The sequence below is a fragment of the Molossus molossus genome, unplaced genomic scaffold, assembly GCF_014108415.1.
Source record: "Molossus molossus isolate mMolMol1 unplaced genomic scaffold, mMolMol1.p scaffold_m16_p_4, whole genome shotgun sequence".
NCBI lineage: Eukaryota > Metazoa > Chordata > Mammalia > Chiroptera > Molossidae > Molossus > Molossus molossus.
The window spans coordinates 4,515,533-4,523,422 of record NW_023425377.1 but is presented as its reverse complement, the minus strand read 5'-3'; the positions used below and the strand labels follow the sequence as shown (position 1 = coordinate 4,523,422).

Genomic DNA, 7,890 nt, shown 5'->3' with positions numbered 1-7,890 from the left:
GAGAGTGAACGTGTGACAGAAAGGGGCAGGGGGAGTGTCAGAGCCAGAGAGGAAAGGAAGGAAGGTCCAGGAAAAAGGAAAAGAGAAAGTGGACGAGAGTGAGGGAGACAGCGTGTGGAAAGGGAGAAGCGCCAAGGGTGCCTGCGGGGAGAGGGTGGGAGAAGAGGGGGAGAGAGGAGAGACTGAGAGAGGAAGGAAAGGAAGGCGCTGTGGAGAGCGAGGAGGAGCGAGCTGGGGGCGGAGACCAGGAAGTGGGTGCGGGCATGGGGCTCGGGGCTCGGGCCATCCTCTCCATCCCTGCCAGGGAGCCAGAACCCAGCCGCGAGGGCAAAGGACTAGCCCGCGCTGGCGCCGCCGCGGCTGAGCCACACTCGGCGACAGCAGCACCAGGTAACTCGGCCTCTGCCTCCCCTCGGAGCCTGGGTTGGGGTGGGGTCCCGCGGGGTGCCTGCTGGAGTTTCCCACGGCCGGCAGTCCTGCCCCAGACCCAAGGTTTGAGTCCCCACCCTGCTGCTTGCTGGCTGTGCGTGACCTTGGGCTAGTCCCTCAGCCTGCAAGCCTCAGTTTCCTGCTCTGTGACCCATGTAGTCGCGCCCCGGCCAAGGGGACGCTTTGCGCACCGTGCGCGGGGTCCGGTACGCGTCTCCTTTGCCAGCGTGGGCGTGGATTTGCTAAGTCCACTTGAGCCGCAACAGTCCCTGGTTTGTCCTCGGGTCTGGCTGAGGCATTGGCGCGTAAAGAAGGGACTTTCTGCTTAAGGAAAGCCAGCAGAGGTCCGGAGGCGGACGAGAGGGGCCCCTAGCTCTCGGGAACCTCCGTCCTGCGGGGCTGCTGGCGGATGTTCAGAGGTTGACGGAGCTGAAGGCAGCGCTCCCGGCAGGACGCTTTGGGGAGCATCTGTGAGGGATTCGCCTCCAGATGAGCCAGGCAAGTGGCCTTGGCTAAGAATCCCCGTTCGCCTGCTTGCACAGTGCAGTTGACCTTCAGCAAAAGGGCCTGTTTCCTCCCCCATGAAAGGGGCATTCTAATGCCCCCTAGGAGATGGCTGTGAGGATAAGGGGGTGGGGCAGGAAAGCACCTGTGGGTTGCGGTATCCCCACCTCAGCAGCTGTCATACCGTAACTTAGGGGCCCAGAGCCCAGGTGCCCTTTGTCTTCCTGGACCTCATCTGTCATCACCAGGTCCTCTCTGGTCTCCTTTGCTAGAGACGGTCAGTGGCCCCACTGGGCATGAAGCAAGACCCAGGGAATGAGGGGGGTGGGTAGGGGTAGGGCAGGAGCCCCCCTACACACACATCTCGGTGGTTCTCTAAGACATATTTCTTTATGTCCTGTAGAGATTCCTGCTTTTATCTCAGAAACTCACTCAGTCTCTGGATTTGTAATAGGAAGGTAACACTTCCTACCCACTAATGAGGACCCTGTAGGTTATGAAGGGCAGTTAGACAGATATGCCTGTTGTCCTCTCTGACCCTGAGATAGCCGAGAACGGAAATGAATGAGAAAGTAACAGATCTCTGACAGCTACCCATGCCGGCCTGGTGCAGTGTGTACACAGTGGCTACAGTCATCTCAACAACCCTGGGAAGCCGGGACCACTGATCCCCAACGTATGGAAGAGGACAACAAGGCTCGACAGGGTCCGTGATCCACAGGGTCCCAGGTAGGAAGTGCCGGTGCTGGGATTGGCCCCAGGTCTGCCTGGCCAGACCACTTCCAATAGTCCCACAGCAGCCCCAGATGTGACTGTGAATGGTGTCTCGCACCAGGCTGGCACCTGGCAGGTGCCAACCCAATCAGCACAGATTTCCTGTCCGCTGTATAATAGGAAGAGCTGCCACACAGTCACTGGAGAGAGTGAGTCTGAAGGCTGGCAGTGGGGCAGGGGCGCCTTTGCCTGGTGATTTCTCAAGGGTCTGAAAGGAAGGAAGGTCACTACTCAGCATCACACAGGAAGCAGAGCGCAAGATGACTCACCCCACCCCACCCACTCCTCTTCCTTCCTCAACCACCTTGTCCAGGTAACCCTCATTGCCATTGACCTTGGCCTGGGCTGCTCCTCCTGGCTTCGCAGGCGCTTTCGGTTCTCCATTCCCCGCTGATGACTAACGGGACTGACCCTCGCAGCGCTGGGTCTGAGAGAGAACGCGGCCAGCTGTGGTCCATCTCCACCAGTGCACCAGAGAAGGGAAACAGGGTTAAGACCCAATCCCAAGGATTTAGCTCAGTCCTGGGGAGGAAATCTGTGCTGCTGGGAAAATGAGCATCTTGTCAGGCTAGCGAGGGTTCGTTGCCAAAACAGTGTTTTAAAAGAAGAGGAGGACATCCAAACCCAATGACAGGAATAGGAACAAAGCCTCTTTCGAATGCGAACATATTCATCAACAATCAGAGAGTGCCTGAGTGTCCAACGAGAGCGATCAGTTAAGTCATGAGACACCCATGTTGCTGCTACAACAGAAGAGTTTTGCATGAATGGAGACTTGCTTATGCATATGAATGTATAGGGCATGGTCACACATTTGTGGCAAGTGCTTTTGAAAAGAGACTGGAAAGGACGGAGCCAAAGAATGCTGACTGTTTGCCAGTGGGTGGCAGCATTATGAGACATTTGCTCCTTGACCGTAATTCCCGAACTTTCCAGATTTTATGCAGTGAGTATACACTTTAATAATTAGTGGACATAGAACTGTCTAGCTTCTAGCCCTGGCTAGTGTTGCTTAGTGGTTAGAGTGTCGGCCCGATGGTCAAAGGGTCTTGGGTTCAATTTTTAGTTAAGGGCACATACCTGGGTTGCAGGTTCGATCGTGGGCTCTTGTTGGGGTGCATTTGGGAGGCACCCATTTGATGTGTCCATGTTTCTCTCTCTCTCTTCCCCCCTTTCCTCTCTCTAAAAATGTCAGTGGAAAAAAATATGCTCCAGGGGAGGAAAAAAAAATAAAGGAAGGAAGGAGGGAGGGAGGGAGGGAGAAAGAGAGGGAGGGAGAGAAAAAGAAAGAAAGAAGAAAGAAGGAAGCGAGGGAGGGAGAGAGGAAGAGAAAGAAAGAAAGAAAGAAAGAAAGAAAGAAAGAAAGAAAGGAAGGAAGGAGCGAGGGAGGGAGAGAGGAAGAAAAAGAAAGAAAGAAAGAAAGAAAGAAAGAAAGAAAGAAAGAAAGAAAGAAGAAAGAAGGAAGCGAGGGAGGGAGAGAGGAAGAGAAAGAAAGAATGAAAGAAAGAAAGAAAGAAAGAAAGGAAGAAAGGAAGGAAGGAAGGAAGGAAGGAAGGAAGGAAGGAAGGAGCGAGGGAGGGAGCGAGGAAGCGAAAGAAAGAAAGACAGAAAGAAAGAAAGAATGAAAGAAAGAAAGAAAGAAAGAAAGGAAGGAAGCGAGGGAGGGAGAGAGGAAGAAAAAGAAAGAATGAAAGAAAGAAAGAAAGAAAGAAAGAAAGAAAGAAAGAGAAGAAAGAAGGAAGCGAGGGAGGGAGAGAGGAAGAAAAAGAAAGAATGAAAGAAAGAAAGAAAGAAAGAAAGAAAGAAAGAAAGAAAGAAAGAAAGAAAGAAAGAAAGAAGAAAGAAAGAAAGATGGAAGGGAGGGAGAATGGGAGGGAGGGAGGGAACTGTTTGGTTTCTAGTGACAATATCGCCCACCCACAGCCACCTCCTCCTGGCCAGCACCCAGGACAGGGCTGGCACATGGACACTTGTCAATGATAGGGCCACCCTCTCTGTTGAGGCCTGGCTAGCCCCTTAGAAGGAAGAGGAATACTAAATAATATCTGACATCCATTGTGTTTCTACTAGGTGCTCATGATAACCCTATGAGGTAGGTACAGTCAATTCCCCATTTTACAGAGAAACAACCAAGAGTCAGATAAAGTCAGCCCCTTGCCCAGCCCAGGGTCACACCTGATTCAATCCCAGGCCAGCTATATGCAGAGCCTATACTTCTAACCACAGTCGGTGGGGTGGGGTGGGGGTGTCAGCAGATCCCGTGAGCTGACAGTTAAGCACCCGTGGCAGGACCCTGCAGGAGAACTGCGTCTCTGCACTGTACAGGTGCGGAAATGGCTCGGCAGTGACCTCCAGAGTGCCAGGCTCTGTGCTGGGTGCAGGGAACCCAAAGGTTCCCAGATGCCATCTCTCCAGAGGGGTGGAGGAGAGTGGTTGTAAACAGTGTCCTCGGGGCCTTGATGGGGGTGTTTCGGAAACTGAGACTTCACAGGTTGAAGGGCAAAAGCTCCCCAGAAGAGCTGATATCAGAAATGGTTCTAGAAGAATCAGCAGGAATTCACCAGGTGAGCAAGAGCAGGTAGAACAGTGCTTCTCAACTGTGAACAGTTTTCCCCCAGGGGACATTTGTCAGTGTCTGGAGGTATTATTGATGGTCACAACCGGGATGGGGGTGATGACATCTAGCCGGTCAGGGCCAAGGATGCAACTGTACATCCCACCATTGCACAGGAAGCTACAGCAAAGAATGACCCTGTCCAAATGTCAGCAGCGCTGCGGCTGGGAAACCTGGGTCAGAAAGAAGGCGTCCCCAAAGAGGGAGCAGCCGCAGGTCCTCACTCAGTGCCTCCTGGTGCCGGGCACTTGGAACCAGCGATGGCACTACTGGCTGCCTGGCCCCCTACCGGGACTCTGCCCCCACCAGCAACATCAAACAGAAAAGCGTTACAGGGATAGAATTCACATACTATCAATCACCCACTGGAAGTGCACACGTAAATTGCTTTCAGAGTTGTGCAGCCATCTCCACTACCTATTTCCAGAACATTTTCATCACCCAGAAAGCAACTTTGCACACAATTGGCTGTCACTCCCTATCCACCCCCCACTCCCACTCAAGGCCAGATAGCCACCAATCTACTTTCTGTATCTATAGTTCAGGGGTGGGGAACGTTCGGCCCACGGGCCGTATATGGCGCATAAAATCAGCACCAGCTAACATCATATGCCGCACCAAATCAGCCTGACCAAATATGGCAACCTAATTTTTAAGTTGATACTTTTGTAGGGCCTGAGAATAATGTCATAACTATGCAAATAGCCCTTGGCAGAAAAAAGTTCCCCACCCCTGCAGAGATGGACCTATCCTGGACATTCCATGTCCTGGACTCACACAGTCAGTGGCCTTCTGGGACTGGCTTCTCTCACTTAGCGTAATACTTTCAAGGTGCCTCCACACCGGAGCAGGTGTCAGCACTTCGTCCCTGTTCGTGGCCATAATAGTACCCCTTTGTGTGACCATGTCACAGTTCATTTACCCAGCCGCCCACTGACGGACATTTGAGTAGTTTCCACTCTTTGGCTACCGTGAATAATGCGGCGAGGAACGTTGCTGTCCAGGTGTTTGCGAGGACGCGTATTTCCATTTCTGTGGGGAAACACCTGAGAGTGGAATTGCCAGGTCATCTGTGACTGCCTGACCTTCTGAGGAACTGCCAGACTGTCTTCCAGGGCAGCTGCATCCTTTTACATCCCCACCAGTGTGTGCGGGTTGCATGTTCTCGGCATCCTCCCCAGGGCCTATTATGCAGCTTTTGGATTCTAGCCATCCCGGTGGGTGTGAAGTGGTATCACTGTGGGGTTGATCTGCACTCCCCCGATGGCTAATGAGTCTGAGCATCTTTTCGGGTGTCTGGTGGCCATTTGTGACTCTTGTTTGCAGAACTGTCTATTCAGATCAGAGTCATCTCTTAAAACTTGGTTGTGCCATTCCCTTCCTTAGACGGCAATGCAAAGCCGACAGAGGTGGACAAGGCTGGGCATGGTCCCGCGCCACCCACCTGGGCTGCATCTCCCCACTCGCTTTGCTCTGGCCACACTGGCCTCAAAGCAGCAAGCTGGTCCCCCGTCAAGGCCTTTGCAAGGGCTGTTTCCCCTGCCCGATCCCCATTCGCATAGCCTCAGCCTCAGCGAGACTTCCCTGTCCTCAGTCTCAAGGGCCAGCACCCCGAGGCCCTTTCTAGCACATCTCAAAACTTCTTTGGATCTCTTTTCTGTTTTCACTGTCTGATAAGAGCGGGAAGAACTGACCTCCAGCCATGACTACCCCTTTCATCGCTGTGTGGACCTGGCCAGCCCTGCCCCATCTGAGAACTAAACAGGGCGCACTGGCTGACTTCCCAGGGCTTTCCCGACTCTGCCCCTCCTGACCCTGGCTTCTAGGTGACAGCGGTGCCTGGAGGGCTTGGGCCTGGCACCCTGGCAGTGACGGAAAGGTGGCTGGAGCCAAGCTGGTCATGGGTCAGAGCAGGCAGAGCTGCTGATTAGCGCCAGCCCCAGGGTACAATCTCAGGAGCAAATGGCCACTCTGACCTGGTGGCCAGCCTCCAAGAACAGCAGAAAGAATTGTCAACAGCTCCAGGAAGGACTGGACACCTTGGCCACTTTCAGCTCCAGAACTGCCCAGTTTTCCTGGGAGAATGACCCTCCCAGAGCACGTGGGAACTTAAAGAAAGGGTGAGCCTCTCTGGGGCTGGGGCACAGAGGGCAGGACGGGAGGAGGGGAGAGCAGATGAGTGGGGAGCGGGAGGAAGGCAGGTCCCACGTCTGGGCCAGGCCCTGCCCTGAGTGCTTGGCATCACGGAGAGCTCACACCCACCGAGCTCTTGTCAGTGCCCCCGCCCCTCCTCACAGCAGTCAGACACGGGGGCTCGTTGCCCTCCGCCAGCAGAGGCACCTGAGGTGGGGACACCAGCTGCTGCTCCCTACAGCTGCTGCAGCCAGAGGGGTGGGGCCAGAGTGTAACCCAGGTATCAGGTTCTAGAAGCTGTTCTTTTGTTGTTGTTAATCCTCACCCGAGGATATTTTTCAATTGATCTTTAGATAGAGTGGAAGGAGGGGAGGGAGAGAGAGAAACACTGATGTGAAAGAGACACCATAGATTGGTTGCCTCCTGCATGACCCCAACCGGGGCTGGGGACCCAACCTGCAACCCAGGTATATGCCCTCGACCGGAAATTAAACCTGTGACCGTTCAGTCCACAGGCCGATGCTCTAACCACTGGGCAAAACCGACCAGAGCATCTAGAAGCTTCTTGCTCTTCACCCCCACAAGCCTCTCGGCACCCCATGTGGCGGGCTTATTTTCCCCATTTCGCAGGAAGGGAACCTGGGCTGAGAGCAGAGTCGCCTGGCTGACCTGCCTCCCTGGGGAGACGCAGAGCTGGGAGCAGGACCAGGCCGAGCTGCGAAAGTCCTTCTGGTCAGGGGCTGGGGGCTGAGGTGAGGGTGGGTGCGGGGTGGGCTAGGAGGACGGGCCTTGAGACCGTCAGGGCTGCCCATGAGCCGCCCTGTGCCCTGCTCCCCAGGAAACCCGGCCCATCTGCAGTGCTCATGCCCCCCACCCCCACCCTGTGCACTGTCTCTCACAAGCACAGCGGGGTTTCTGAGCAAAGACCAGAGAATGCCCGTAGGGTGGGCAGTGACATCTAAGGAGCCACCATGCTTCGGTTCCACCCCTTCACCTTCATGCTGTACCCTCCCATTTTACAGATGGGAAAACCGAACCTCAGAGAGCTCCCTGGCTCCTTTCCATCCACGGTGTTGGCTTCCTGGGGTGAGCATGGGGCAGGCAGCCCTGTGGGTCCTGAGGTGGGCGTGGTGGTCTCTACACCCCTGGAGCATGGCCAGCCTGCCTTTGGACGAGGAGGCAGTTCGGCTGGGCTCTTCGGGCAGCAGCGGCCACAGGGCATTGAGCCACACTGCTTGTGTTCTCGTGGCATGCATTTTCAGGGTGACCTATATTCGAGCGAAAGTAATCTTGGTGGCTGCTGTAACAATAAACGGTGTATTTTGCAATAAATTCAATCGCTTTGAAGAAAAACGCTAAGTAAAAAAAATTGAACTGGTAGCTTATGGGTTGGACAAAAAGCATGGAGGGGGGACGTGAAGGAATGAGGTCTGGGA

The 7,890-nt window shown here is 54.3% G+C and overlaps 1 protein-coding gene across 3 annotated transcripts in view; it reads left to right on the top strand.

The window, feature by feature from the left end:
• Nucleotides 1-360: 360 nt before the first annotated feature.
• Nucleotides 361-7,890, top strand: part of HRH2 (histamine receptor H2) — a 35,614-nt gene continuing 28,084 nt past the window's right edge. For all 3 annotated transcript variants that reach the window (XR_004956521.1, XR_004956522.1, XM_036241420.1), the window contains exon 1: nt 361-390. The gene's annotated coding sequence lies outside the window, so the exon portion shown is untranslated. The remainder of the gene's footprint in view (nt 391-7,890) is intronic.